The sequence below is a fragment of the Phyllobates terribilis genome, unplaced genomic scaffold (assembly GCF_046119375.1).
Source record: "Phyllobates terribilis strain yellow unplaced genomic scaffold, ASM4611937v1 Scaffold_9__5_contigs__length_417890890, whole genome shotgun sequence".
Classification (NCBI taxonomy): Eukaryota; Metazoa; Chordata; class Amphibia; order Anura; family Dendrobatidae; genus Phyllobates; species Phyllobates terribilis.
Genome location: NW_027362769.1, coordinates 344,702,144 through 344,717,904, shown reverse-complemented (window position 1 = coordinate 344,717,904; position 15,761 = coordinate 344,702,144). Strand labels below are relative to the sequence as shown.

Sequence of the window (15,761 nt, the reverse complement as noted above, 5' to 3'; positions counted from 1 at the left end):
CAACATTTTTCTTGTAAGATGCCAGTAAGAAATAAACAATTAACACAATTAAAACAATCAGCATCTCTTCAGCTGGAGCTTTTCATACGTCTTCAACCATCTCTCTCTCTCTATGCTTTAACAGTTCTTTGTTTTTAAAAAGTCTTTTAAGGAAAATCAAAGCATGAAAACAAGTCTTTCCACCAGGCAACATCTTCCATACTGCCTCTCAGTGGTGAATAAAACTCAAGTGGGCTTACCTGGTCTGCAGGCAGAGATACCCTTTTCCAGTCGACAGTCCTTGGCACTTGACTCAGTTCACTAAGTGTCTCATACGTCAGCATCACGGGCCTCCTCACTTCTCGAGTCAACATCCTCCTGGTGGGTTGTTCCTCAGAGACCACGGGTTCTTCGGTCACAGAAGTTTCTTACGCCGCACTCATTTCCCATTCTTCCTCAGATGCTCTTGGAGCTGCCTCTGTAAGTTCCTGTACTTCTCCTGAGTCACTTGTTTCCGCACGGTTTGGTAATTCCGCTCCTCCTGAGTGTCGATTGGTCTCTTCAGGGGCTGGTGTTCTATCATCAGAACTGAATTGGACTCCTTGGTACGAACTCTGGAGCCTCAGGACTTAATTCACTCACCTGAGGATGGTACATCCTTCTTCTTGCTGGTCCGAGAAATACAATGATGTGTTCTTCTCCATCGGAACTTTCAAGGTCACTATCCACCTCCGGAGCTTCAGTCTGTGGTGGTCCCTTAGTCGATCTCAGACAATATCGGTCTACTTCTGGGAAGTCTTGTTGTGGTGGGAGACAATCACAGGGTAGTAGTAAATTCCGATGGACTATTCTGGTTTCTTGTCTCCCGTCTCCAATCGGATTTCATACACTGGGCTGTTATCAGCTTTCCTCCTTACAACCACATACACGTTGTCTTCCCAGTACAAACAAAGTTTTCCTGGACTGCCTTTCTCACGTACGTTCTTGACTTCCCGGTGCCAATTCTGCTCCATAACATTTTCGATCAAAGTGCTCCTTACTCTTGCTCTGTCCTTGTGAAACCACTTTGGACACTATGTAGTATGCCTCTGCCATCCGTTCCGTCCATTTCTGAATGTATTCCGGATACATTCTGTAAGTCTCTGACACCGGAGTATCAAACATAATGTCAATTGGCTGTCTAGGCGATCGTCCACACAATAGGAAAAAGGGTGAGTAACCCGTTGCATCGCTCTTTGTACAGTTATAGACTTGTACCACTTTTGACAGAGAACTATTGTTCTTTCTTCTCATCAGCTGTTAAAGTGCGCAACATAGACAATAATGTTTGGTTAAAACGTTCCACTTGTCCATTAGCCTCTGGGTGATAGGGCGTTGTGTGGGATCTCTGAATTCTACAGTACTTTCCTAGCTTGGTATTGAGCTGGTTCTCAAATTCTCTTCCTTGGTCGTGGTGTAACCTCGTAGGGAACCCAAACCTCAAAACAAAATCAAGGAAGATTTTCTCTGCTGCTGTTCGACCCTATTTATTAGTGGTGGCATATGCTTGAGAAAATCAAGTGAAATGGTACATCACCACCAAGATGTATTCGTAACCACCCTTTCACGTCTCGAGATGTAGAAGGTCTATTGCAGGGGTCTCAAACTCAGTCAGGCATATGGGCCGCACATGGAAAAACATTTAATTTGGGGGCCGCATTATTTGCATGACAAAGTGACATTTTTAGTGATACCATTTTATTTTCTATACACCTTTTGAACTGGTCCTCATCTTGCAGACATGGTCTCCCCTCCAGGTCTCTCATATTGCAGACGTGGTCTCCCCTTCAGGTCCCCCATATTGCAGACATGGTCCCCCATATTGCAGACATGGTCCCCCATCCTGGTCCTTATGTTGCAGACATGTCCCCCATCCAGGTCCCCCCCATAGTGTGCACAGGGTCCCCGTCCCCCCCATACAGCGCTCAGGGTCCCTGTCCCCCCATACTGCGCTCAGGGTCCCCGTCCCCCCCATACTGCACTCAGGGTCCCCCCCCATACTGCGCTCAGGGTCCCACCCCATACTGCGCTCAGGGTCCCCCCCCCCATACTGCGCTCAGGGTCCCCGTTACCCCCCATACTGCGCTCAGGGTCCCCGTTCCCCCCATCATACTCCGCTCAGGGTCCCCGTTCCCTCCCCATACTGCGCTCAGGGTCCCCTCTACCCCCATATTGCGCTCAGGTTCCCCGTCCCCCCCCCATACTGCGCTCAGGGTCTCCATTCCCCCCCATACTGCGCTCAGGGTCCCCGTTCCCCCCCATACTGCGCTCAGGGTTTCTCCTCCCCATACTGCGCTCAGGGTCCCCACCCCCCCATACTGCACTCAGGGTCCCCGTTCCCCGCCATACTGCGCTCAGGGTCCCTGTCCCCCCGCATACTGCGCTCAGGGTCCCCGTCCCCCCCATACTGCGCTCAGAGTCCCCGTCCCCCCCATACTGCGCTCAGGGTTCCCGTCCCCCCCATACTGCGCTCAGGGTCCCCCCCATACTGCGCTCAGGGTCCCCCCCCATACTGCGCTCAGGGTCCCCGTTCCCCCCTCATACTGTGCTCAGGGTCCCCCCCCCATACTGCGCTCAGGGTCTCCCCCCATACTGCGCTCAGGGTCCCCGTCCCCCCCCATACTGCTCTCAGGGTCCCCTCCCCCCCATATTGCACTCATTGTCCCCATTCCCCACCCCATGCTGCACTCAGGGTCCCCATTCCCCCCCCATACTGTGCTTAGGGTCCCCGTCTCCCCCCCATATTGCGCTCAGGGTCCCCATTCCCCCCCCATACTGCGCTCAGGGTCCCCATTCCCCCCCCATACTGCGCTCAGGGTCCCCGTCCCCCCCCATACTGCGCTCAGGGTCCCCATCCCCCCCCCATACTGCGCTCAGGGTCCCCATTCCCCCCCATACTGCGCTCAGGGTCCCCGTCCCCCCCATACTGTGCTCAGGGTCCCCGTCCCCCCCATACTGTGCTCAGGGTCCCCGTCCCCCCCATACTGCGCTCAGGGTCCCCGCCCCCCCCATACTGCGCTCAGGGTCCCCGTTCTCCCCCCCATACTGCGCTCAGGGTCCCCATCCCCCCCCATAATGCGATCAGGGCCCCGTTCCCCCCCCATACTGCGCTCAGAGTCCTCGCCCCCCTCCCATACAGCGCTCAGGGTCCCCGTCCCCCTCATACAGCGCTCAGGGTCCCAGTCCCCCCATACTGAGCACAGTGCCCCCCCCATACTGAGCACAGGTCCCCTGTGCTGTATTTCACATGACAGAGGAAAACAAAAAAAAAGATTCTCACCTGTCCTCCGTTCCCTCGGCGTCTTTTCTGAACCTGCGGCCCGAAGGCACAGACCCCATAATGATCGCGGCTCTCTCCAGCAGCCGCCGACATCAGCGCTGTAGTGCAGTGTATTGCCACGCAGAGACCGGCTCTCTGCACAGCAATACCAGTGTCAACCGCTGGCCTATCAGAGGCCAGCAGCTGACATCTACGCATGACAGTGACGTCATACGCTGCTGCGCTGGGACGCATGCGGCCCGCGGGCCGCGTGTTTGAGACCCCTGGTCTATTGAGACCATCTCAAATGGATACGTAGTGTGGATGTTGCCCATAGGTGCCCGGGTTGATGTGTTGGGACGTTTATCTTTCAAACACCCACACTCCTTGGTCACTTACCTCTCAATATCTCTCTGCATGTACGGCCAGAAGAAACGTTCACGGATCAAATTTGTTGTCGTTTCCACTCCCAGGTGTCACATGTTTTCATGGAGTTCTTTGAAGACCAACCTACGGAATACTCTGAGTAGTATCAATTGCTGGTTTTGACCTCCTTTACGATACAGGATACCGATCGTCTTCACTGAGGTAGAGCTTCGTCCATTCTTTAATTAAAACAGATACTGCTGGTGACTCATTGTCTCTCTCCCATTTACTTGGAAACCGATTTTGGTCCACATAAAGTAGTATTCAACCAATTATCTGATCTTCCTGTTGTGCTCTACGGATTTTCCCTTTTGGTAGTTGTTGAATAGACTGAGGGTGATCTTGTTCTCTCACTTTAATGGTGGTTTCCACCGTCAACGGACACCACAATGGTGTGTCTTTCTCCTGATAAGCTTGTACTGCTTGGGTAGTGCTCTCAATTGCTTCCAGACTGACTTCCTCCGAGCATTCTTGCATGAACTCCTCAGGCTCTAGTGGCATTCTTGACAATCCGTCAGCATCCGCATTGCATTTTCCTGGCCTGTACTTGATGCTGAAATTAAAGTAAGCTACTTCAGCGACCCATCTCCCGTTGCATTCAGTTTGGCTGTAGTAAGGACATAGGTCAAAGGGTTGTTGTCAGTGTATACCTCAAACTCTTTCCTGTAGTAGAGATAATCTCTAAATTGTTCACATATACAGTAGACCATTTCAATGCCAGGAACTCCAATTTTCTGGAATGTAGATGGCGTCTGTCAATGTTCTAGAGCTGTAACCGATGACTCTAATTTTTCCATCTTAATGCTGATACAGGGCAGCTCCCAGTCCAACTTGAGAAGCGTCTCAATGAAAAACAAATGGTAAATTAAAATCAGGATATCCCAAGATGGGTAGTTTTACCAGGGAGTCTACTAGTTCTTCCAATACATCCTGGTGGTCTGCTGTCCAGAGAATGGGCTGTTGGGACGAAACGGCGTTGTTTCTTTTAAGCCCGGTCCAACCCGCATTCTTCATTTTTCTCTGTGGGTATTGTTGTGGGTTGCTGTTTTGGAACCCACTCCTGGGTCTGAGGGATACCGGTTCTGGCCTGGAACGAATCGACTTTTTCACCTCAATCAACTCGGCTCACAGTTTTCCTATTACTTCCTGCCAGTGAGCGCTGGCAGTCCTCTCTTTTGCTGGTGATTTAAGGTTCCCTCTCGGAGGTGGCACTGGAGGGTCTCTATCATAATCTTCGGACTGGCCACCAGGGGTCTCCAACTTCAGCTGACTCATTTTGGTGATTTTAGGAGCAGAGCCTTTCTTTAACTTCTGTTCGCTCTCTGACTCCAAACTAGCGGCCTCATTCATTTTTTCAATTAGGACTTCGTCCAAAATGTCACGATCTTCTAGGTACTGTTTCAGCTGCAGCTTGATATTTTTGCTGATTTATCCCATTCCCAATGATCTCAAGAACTTCTTCTGGACTAGTCCAGCATGAAACTTCTCTTCCACTTCTACATCTCTGCATGCAAACAACAATCTATCCTTCAGTTCAATTGATCTGAGCAAGAAACTTTGGGGTGATTCATTATTTTTCTGTGAGTACTCTCTTCTTTATAGTGCCCTTTTAAAATGATCTTCAGCTGTTGCAAGGTCAATTTACTTTTCATTTCTAGCATACTACAGAGGTTCAGTCCTGGGATGATCGCTTTCACCACCCACTCAAAAATCTCATCTGGCTGGTAGCCTTTCTGTAAGCCTGCAACAAGTTCCTATAAGACAGTCTCTCTTTCTGTTCACACTCTCCAATCTGTCCCAGGATTTTCAATTCTTTCCTTATGGTGATTTGTGGTGTTAAAGAGGACTGTTTCCCTGATTTATCTAACCCAAGCAGGTTAAAGGTCCTGTCTGAGTATATCACCCATTCAGAGGTTTGTGTAGATTCCTGCAGGGCTGTTGTTAGGGTTTTGGATTGTTCTTTCAATTCCTGCAGTTCAGTCTGTTGACGGAGATTCCCTCTTTTGGTAATTGGTGCCGCTCCTCCATCCTCCAACTTCAACCTGGTTAGAAACTGTGTTACTGACATCTTTATATGTTCTGCTATTGTTCTCAATTCTTCACAGGTTAACTGAAGAAGCAGCTCACTAATTCTGTCCATTTGTATTTCCACATCCATTGCTGGTAGTGAGTTTTTCTTAAGGGCTGGTCCCCTTTAACTGGTGTAGCAGAGTTGAGTTGAGGTACTGTGATGCTGTGTTTTTCCAGACACTTTTCCTCTTCTCCCTCTACACGCTAATTCCCGCTCAGAATTCCCCGTACGGGCCACCAATGTTACACGCACCCCGCCTAAGTTCAGATAGGGGCGAGACCGGTAACATGAATTCGTTGGAATCCTGGGGGAACCGTTACTCAGGGCGACCATAGGCTGCATCTTCTCTCAGGCACACGATAGATTCAGTTGCTGACCAGACACATCTGACAAGAGTCTTCATAAATGGTAGAACAGTAACATTTAATGAGGCACGGCCAGTGCAATGCAAATATCTCTTTGAGCAACAGGGTCCAGTAATAACACTACAGTCTCCTTTGCAGCACAGCAGTACACAGTCTATTATCCGGTAGCACAGTACAGCACAGTTTTAATGCATACACAACCACAGGTTTTTCCTTCACAAGGACTCAATAGTATACAGCATTATTTATCCTGTATGGAGATGGAGGGGGGAAGGGTGTGATGAGGGAGATGATCTTTATGACAGGCTTCATTCCAGTCCTTATCTTCCTGGCTGATAATTTTCCACACTGTTAGCTCAGGGAGTCTAACTGACCTTTGTTTATCTTCCCTCCTGACCTGAATTCTGTTCCCTTGACTACTGTGAGATACAGATCATAAGCCACCATTCTCTTCAGCTCAGGCAAGACAGTAAACAACTTCCCCACAAACCCCCTGGGGCTCTGCTAAAATACTCCCTTTCTAATGTGACTGTGTTAACCCCTCTAGTTGCTGGATGCTTCTGGAGCACAACACTTCCTGTCTCCTGTGCATGTGTTACTTCTAATAGTTGCTGAATGCTTTTAAAGCAACAGCACTACTTCTGCATGTCACACTCTGCAACAGCACTACTTCTGCATGTCACAAGTGCTTACCAACTTAGGTTCCATCTATACAAGTTTTGCATTCATGTTTTATGGGTTTATTTTTGTTTGTCTCTTTGTGGATAAAACACTTATCAATTATAATCTATGACGTTTTTCACATACCAATAGGAGTGAAACTTATAGAGAAAAACTATAATTTATAGATTGACACCTGTTTTTGTGTTCTGGCAACATCCCTGGTTTTGGCATACAAATATTGATGAAATACTGATCAAAATGCTGATGTGTGAATAAAGCCTTATTGAAGAGGTCTGTACTTTTTGTTGCAAAAATATCTAACGAGGAACTGTTGATTTCCACAGCTGTAGAATTATTATCCCTTCCTTGGATCACTCCTTGGCCTACATAAGAAAGTACAACAGAACATACAAGATCTGAAGAGTTTTATTTCCCAATTTTCAAAGACGATTCGACGATTGAATTTTGATGCAAATGACATCACAGGATATATCGATGCATATCTTAAGAAGCAGGTACGTTGCTTTCTATAATGGTGGATATGTTAACCTAACTTTATTTTATGAAATCATTAAAGGGGTTGTCCGGCCTTAGGCTACAAGACTGTAGTCTGCAGTCAATATATGTGACTGCAGACTTGTGAATCCTCACATCACAAACAGCTCTCCTACATATATAGACAGTTCTCCTACACATACACACACAACTCAGTTATATACACACTCTCCTATATACACACACAGCTCTGCTAAATACACACACAGCTCTGCTACATACACACAGCCATACTACATATACACACAACTATGCCACATACCCACACAGCTCTGCTGCATATACACAGCTCACCTATATAGAGACACAGCTCTGCTACATACACACAGCTCACCTATATACACACATAGCTCTGCTACATACACAGTTCGGGTAAGTGCACACACGTTGTGTTTTTTCTGCACGTTTTCTGCACCAAAATCTGCATGAAATCTGCACATAACTTTTCTCTGGCAGGAGCTTAGCTGCGTCAAAAACGCAGGTTTAGCTGTGTTTTTTGTTGTGTTTTTGCTGCGTATTTGCAGATTTTTTTTCACTGTTCTTCTGTCTCTATTTAGTAATGCACATAAAGTTCTGTGAAAAAAGGCTCCCATTCTATTTTGCCATCAAAAACGCTGCAAATATGCAGCAAAATACGCAGGTGCGTTTTTTGGTGTGTTTTTGCTGCGTATTTGTAGCGTTTTTTTCATCCCCACATTACTTCCTATGGGTGAAAAAACGCTGAAAGAAGTGACATGTCACTTCTTTCAGCGTTTTTCTAATCACTGAAAATATGCAGCAACCATAAAGCAACATGTGGGAACAGTGAATTGTGGTTTCTCATACACTTTGCTGGTACTGCCAGAAGCAGCTGAAAATTTACATAAAAATCTGCTGCAAATACACAGCAAAACACAACTTTTATGCACATACCCTTCTCCTGCAAATATACACAGCTCTTAGTGTATCAGATATATCATAGGAGGAGGAGAGCAATGTTCTTAGTGGTAGGTAAAGATGATGTGTCAGAGTTCTCCTCCAGCATAAGAAGCTCTCTCCAGACTATAAAATACACACACTTTTTAACAAGATTTTGTCATATTATAAAGTGGATATTATAGTCCAAAAATACAAAATATATTCTCTTCCCTCAAACCAAATTAACTTAATTATTTGCTTAGGTAGATATTATACACTGCTCAAAAAAATAAAGGGAGCACTCAAATAACACATCCTAGATCTGAATGAATGAAATATTCTCATTGAATACTTTGTTCTGTACAAAGTTCAATGTGCTGACAACAAAATCACACAAAAATCATCAATGGAAATCAAATTTATTAACCAATGGAGGCCTGGTTTTTGAGTCACCCCCAAAATTAAAGTGTAAAAACACACTACAGGCTGATCCAACTTTGATGTAATGTCCTTAAAACAAGTCAAAATGAGGCTCAGTATTGTGTGTGGCCTCCATGTGCCTGAATGACCTCTCTACAATGCCTGGGCATGCTCCTGATGAGGTTGCGGATGGCCTCATGTGGGATCTCCTCCCAGACCTGGACTAAAGCATTCGTCAACTCCTGGACAGTCTGTGGTACAACATGACGTTGGTGGATGGAGCGAGACATGATGTCCCAGATGTGCTCAATCGGATTTAGGTCTGGGGAACAGGCGGGCCAGTCCATAGCGTCAATGCCTTCATCTTGCAGAAACTGCTGACACACTCCAGCCACATGAGGTGTGGCATTGTCTTGCATTAGGAGGAACCCAGGGCCAACCGCACCAGCATATGGTCTCACAAGGGGTCTGAGGATCTCATCTCGGTACCTAATGGCAGTAAGGCTACCTCTGGCGAGCACATGGAGGGCTGTGCGGCCCTCCAAAGAAATGCCACCCCACACCATTACTGACCCACTGCCAAACCAGTCACGCTGAAGGATGTTGCAGGCAGCAGATCACTCTCCACGGCGTCTCCAGACTCTGTCACGTCTGTCACATGTGCTCAGTGTGAACCTGCTTTCATCTGTGAAGAGCACAGTGCGCCAGTGGTGACTTTGACAATCCTGGTGTTCTGTGGCAAATGCCAAGCGTCCTGCACGGTGTTGGGCTGTGAGCACAACCCCCATCTGTGGACGTCGGGCCCTCATACCACCCTCATGGAGTCGGTTTCTAACCATTTGCGCAGACACATGCACATTTGTGGCCTGCTGGAGGTCATTTTGACGGGCTCTGGCAGTGCTCCTCCTGTTCCTCCTTGCACAAAGGCGGAGGTAGCTGTCCTGCTGCTGGGTTGTTGCCCTCCTACGGCCCCTTCCATGTCTACTGGTGTACTGGCCTGTCTCCTGGTAGCGCCTCCAGCCTCTGGACAGTACGCTGACAGATACATCAAACCTTCTTGCCACAGCTCGCATTGATGTGCCATCCTGGATGAGCTGCACTACCTGAGCAACTTCTGTGGGTTGTAGAGTTCGTCTCATGCTACAACGAGTATGAAAGCACAACCAACATTCAAAAGTGACCAAAACATCAGCCAGAAAGCATTGGTACTGAGATGGGGTCTGTGGTCCCCACCTGCAAAACCATTCCTTTATTGAGGGTGTCTTGATAATTGCCAATAATTTCCATCTATTGTCTATTCCATTTGCACAACAGCATGTGAAATTGATTGTCAATCAGTGTTGCTTCCTGAGTGGACATTTGATTTCACAGAAGCTTGATGTACTTGGAGTTATATTCTGTTGTTTAAGTGTTCCCTTTATTTTTTTGAGCAGTTTATATTAGTAATATGCCATTGCTGAATGTTACCATCATATGGTGATTAAATATTACCTCCAATACTGACCTTGAACAAAAATCACTAAACATTAGTAATATTTATTTTTGTAATCACTATACAAGACCCAAATATTGGCACTGTCATGATCACCAACAATACCACTGCACTACGACTAAAAATATTATCTTACTATTACTGAATAAAAACCACTATACAAGGACATAAAAGCAAATACAATACAGGTAAATCCAATCCAAAACTAATGACTTAAATCTCATCTGTTATTGGACTTTTCCCATCTTTTTCATCTGGCACAGACTGCTATGAATATCGCTTTCTACTGCAGCTTGCGTCTGCAGAGTTAGGTTTCCTGACCTTTTCTGTCATTATCCGGTGTTCCATTGTAACAAAATTGATGTTTTATTCATTTGCAAATTAGGCTCACAGATTGCCAAGTGTGAGTTATCAGTGCACTTGCAATCCTTGGCTTCTTCTTTGATTTTCCGGTGCTGCTCTCTGCTTCTTAATTAACAGTAAAGACAGTTTCTGCTGCTCAATGTCACCCATGCGCTCAACTTAGGGGCAGCATCGGCAGGGAGAATAAAAGAGAAACCAAGGACCGCAAGTGTACTGATATGCCCACTGTTCGGTGCAAATGGAAGCACAGTTTACATATAAGTAAAATATACATTTGAGGAAAACAGAGCACCAGATGATGACAGAACAGCAATTGTTATGTCACATGAGCCCTGAGCCCAATCAGCGCTGGCTCCACTGTCCTTGCCTTCGGACGTATAAGTAATCAACAGGGAGTGAGAGTTGACTGGCTGATCACTTCCTCTTGATTAGTTATAAGTCCAAAGACGGGGACAATTATGCCAAGGCTGATTAGGCGGAGGGCTCATGTGACATAAGAACCTCACGTGAACCTAATTTGAATCCTCTCTTAGGCTAAAGCCTGCATTTATGGGTAGGTAGCATAGGAGAAGATTAACATTAGATAGGTTCCCAGCAAACTGGAGATCACCTTGTTATTGGCTGCTGGGCATTCATGAATTGGCCAAATTATGTGCTAAGCATTTACATTTTTTCTTATTATCTAAAGCAGTAATGCTATTCAAATTTCATATATTTCATGTTTACATGCTTTAGCACTACAAAGTGCAATTTTACTTGTTTGTTATGTATAGAGATGGCTATTCTTAGTTCGCACCTGTACACACCAGTTTTCTGATTTGGAAGTGACAGTCAGTCTTTTTGCTACTAGCTATACTGCCAAGAACAGTATGAAATCCTGCACAAACCTTGACAGGCACATGGCGCTACTTTGTTCTTAGCCTATCTTGGCTCTGCAACCTCTCTGACCTTGGACTGACCTTCAGAGGAAAAACAGAGTCCATGTTGTGGTGAAAGTAGGTCACAGTCCCCTGCGCTTTCCACAAATTCTGTACTGCTTTGCTGACAGCCCTTTTAATAACTCTCAAATTCTGTGTTTCTAATGGATCTTCTGTTCTTTAAGCTTCAACATAAAATACCTAGTCTTGGCTCATCATTTTTTGGGCGGAGCTCATGGATCCTTCCTTTGCAGGGTCCTAGAGCTGAAGGACTTTTCTCCACTTTACGCTCTGTCACCACTTTCCACTGGTCGAAGAGGGACTAAGTTACTACAGACTGATCAGTGGCTGCTACTTTTAGCTGCCACCGTGCTACTACAATTGTGCTGACTATACCAATTTTTTTGTGTGAAGCACAGGATCTGCAAGATGTAATCAGGTATTTAGTGAATATAAAGCAAATTGCATAATGGTTACAGCCTCCCAATGAGGCTACAATCTTTGTAGCTACACGCAGCATTGAGGCACAGAGCTTGGTGGTTACATATCCCAGGTCCAATGTTTACGCTGGAGCATGTTGATGTCTCTTCCATATTGATGCACTTAGTTGTTAAATGTTACCTTCTTCAGCAATTTCAGAATAGAAGTATTTAGAAGTATTTAGGCAACTAGAGTCATGAAAACATTACTTCAAAAACCTAAGTGTTTCAGGAACAAAAAAAAGTTAAAGAAAATGGAAGATTTCTACCATATAACAAAGAGAGTAAGGTTATAATTGTCTTAGAACCAGCTGATTATATTGAGTAAGTGGGGAATATTTGTGTTATGTGTTTTCAGGATTCAACAAAAACTGAGACATATTTTAATGAAGAAAATCTACTTTCCTCCATCCTGGATCTCTTTGCTGGTGGAACTGAATCTACATCTACAACAATTGAATGGGGAATTTTATTGATGATGACGTATCCGGAGATTCAAAGCAATTCTTGCTAAATTGTTTAAAGTTACATAAGACTTTAGGCGAACAGCAACAATCTCTAAAGACCACCAGATCACATCTTCCTGAGGGTGACCACTTAGCCTAGACCACACATATCAAACTCTGGCCCGTGGGCCAAATCTGTCTCGCAGGGTGATTTTATTTGGCCCTCGACACCAGAACCACCACTCCTATGTGCGGCATTATTCTGTATGGAGGACTATGTGGGGCCCATTATTCTGTAGGGAGGACTATGTGGGGCCCATTATTCTGTATGGAGGACTATGTGGGGCCATTATTCTGTATGGAGGACTATGTGGGGCCCATTATACTGTGTGGAGGACTATGTGGGGCCCATTATTCTGTATGGAGGACTATGTGGGGCCCATTATTCTGTAGGGAGGACTATGTGTGGCCCATTATACTGTATACTCTTTGGCCAATTTTGTCCAAGTTTTTCATTTTGGCCCTCTGTGTATTTGAGTTTGACATCCCTGGCCTAGACTATAGATTCTGTTGCATATTTACTCTTCTATCATATTTCATATACTGTATAATGATCATCTTTTTGATGACCAATCCCTGCAGAAGTAAATTTTTCAATACAATTTTGGGTGGTTGTCGCAAACAGGTTTTACTATAAGAGGATTTACATACTATCAATTATGTTGAGGTAATTCTAGTATATACAGTATATTTTTTTTAATTTATTGAATGTTTTATATTTTCTATAGTGATGAGGGAGCAGGCTCGCTACTGCTCGGTGCTCGCCCGAGCATCTCACTGTCCGAGATGCTCGGCGCTCGCCGAGTATTTCCCGGTAGCTCGGGCGGGAACTCTGGTCCCCTCCCTGCATGTTTGGCGCTCATTAGAGAGCCAATGAACATGCAGGGATGGCCTGCCATGCACTGTAATGCCGTAGCCATGTTGGTTGTGGGCATTATAGTGATTGGCTGGCCACACAGCGTCATCAGGTCTATATCAGACCTGGCGTCGCCATGCTCGTCACTGTCACTCTGGATCATACAGTGTAGGGAGAGCTGCTTCTGTGTCAGGGAGAGATTTGATCGTGTATTAGGTAGTGTAGGGAAAAAAACCGTGCATTACACATATCCATCTTAACAAACAGTCCTTCTAAGGACTAATCCATCTGCAGAGATATCAGGCAGGCAGGGTGTATAGGCAGGCAGTGTATATAGCAGACTGCTTTGCATATAGCACAAGAGGCTCCATTCCAATTCTGCTTTCTGCTGCTGTTAGATATTTATAGAAATAGGCCCAGGTCTCAGGGGCCAGGAACACTTTTCTTTGGATCTTAATCCTCATTATTTTCTTAAAAAGCAATCCAGAGAACGCCGTTTTTCTGCGCCATTTGCTTGTTTTGGGAGAGGTGCTGCTGCGTCAGGGACAGATTTGCTTGTGTATTAGGTAGTGTAGGGAGAAAAACCATACATTACACATATCCATCTTAACAAACAGTCCTTTTGAGGACTAACTAATCCATCTTCAGAGATATCAGGCAGGCAGGGTATATAGGCAGGCAGTGTATATAGCAGACTGCAGTGCATATAGCACAAAAGGCTCCATTCCAATTCTGCCTTCTGCTGCTGTTAGATATTTCTATACAAAGGCCCAGGTCTCAGGGGCCAGGAATACTTTTATTTGGATCTTAATCCTCATTATTTACTTAAAAAGCAATCCAGAGAACACCGTTTTTCTGCGCCATTTGCTTGTTGGCACTGCAGAATACAGCCAGGTCCTTTCCATATTAGAGCGCTAGAAATCCAGCTATTTAAAACTTTGTTTTCTCCATCAAACGCATCACATATACGTTGTCAGAAAACACTGCCATTTCTGGCATCCATTAAAAATTTCCTTTAGTGTGTCATTGAATAAATTCACCGCAGTTTGCTGTTCAAACTACTTACCTACAGGCCAGATATTTAAAACTCTGTTTTCTCCGTCAAACGGATCACATATATGTTGTCAGAAAATACTGCCATTTCTGGCCTCCATTAAAAATTTCCTTTAGTGTGTCATTGAAGCAATTCACCGCAGTTTGCTGTTCAAACTAATTACCTACAGGCCAGGTATTTAAAACTCTGTTTTCTCTATCACATGGATCACATATAAGTTTGCTCCAAACTCAGTCATTTGTAGTAAGCGTGGAAGATACTGTCCTCCATTTAAAATGGGCAAGGCACGAGGCAAGGGACGGGGAACTGGACGTGATGGTAATGGTGCATGCAGAGGACGAGGACAAGGTCATGGGCAAGCCGAAATTGTGCCACAACAAACACCCACATCTTCTCGCCTGACCTTCCTGTCCCAATTTCTAGGGGACCGCAGCACACCACTATTGAACCCAGAGCAGTGTCAAAAGGTTGTAGGTTGGATAGCGGATAATGCTTCCAGTCACTTAGCCACTACCACCACCACCCTGTCTTTCACACGGTCAAGTCTCAGTAGCCGTGAGTCTGGACCGCATATTCCTCACCCTGATCCTCCTTCCTCCCACCATGCCGAGTACCCAGAGACAACTGATCCCACACTTGGACACTCTGAAGAGCTGTTCACTCTTCCATTTATAGATATGGGCCTCTCGCCCGGTCCACTTGAAGCGGGGCAAGAAGAGATCGCGTGTAGCGATGCCCAAATATTTGAGCAGCCACGGTCATACGAAGGCAACGGTGGGAAAGTGTCACAAGAGGTGGACGATGATGAGACACAATTGCCAGAGAGTCAGGAGGAGGACCAGGGTGCGGAAGTTGAAGACGAGGTGGTGGATGATATAGTAACTGACTCAACCTGGCAGGAGGACATGCAGAGCAAGGACAGCAGAACACAGGGGGAGGGAGGCAGAGCACCCCAACAGGCAGGAAGAAACAGTGTGGTGGCCATAGACAGAAGGCAGGCAACCGTTCCCCGTAACACCAACACGAAGGAAGTTGCCAGTACAACTGTTAGGTCTTCCTGAGTCTGGTTGTTTTTTAAAGACTCTTCCGATAATCCCAAAAAGGCCATTTGCACCACCTGCCAGGCCAGCATCAGCAGGGGTGGCAAAACGACCAGCCTGACCACCACCAGCATGATCAGGCACATGGCAGCAAAGCACATGACTTTGTGGGCCGAACCCCAGGGTCCAGGAACAGTGTCTGTGGATGGCACCATTACTTCTTTTGCTATTGTGCATGCAAGCCAATCCCCTCTCCATGGTGCATGCGAAGATGCCTCCTGCCCTGCACCTGTCGTTGCACACTCTTAAGTAGCAGCATCAGGAAGCACGTCCATGTCCTTGTCCCAGCGCAGCATTCAGTTGTCCATACCCCAGTCATT

At 46.0% G+C, this 15,761-nt stretch overlaps 1 pseudogene; it reads left to right on the top strand.

The window, feature by feature from the left end:
* The window catches only part of LOC141161351 (cytochrome P450 2K4-like), a 224,952-nt pseudogene that overhangs the window by 173,931 nt on the left and 35,260 nt on the right, over positions 1-15,761 (top strand).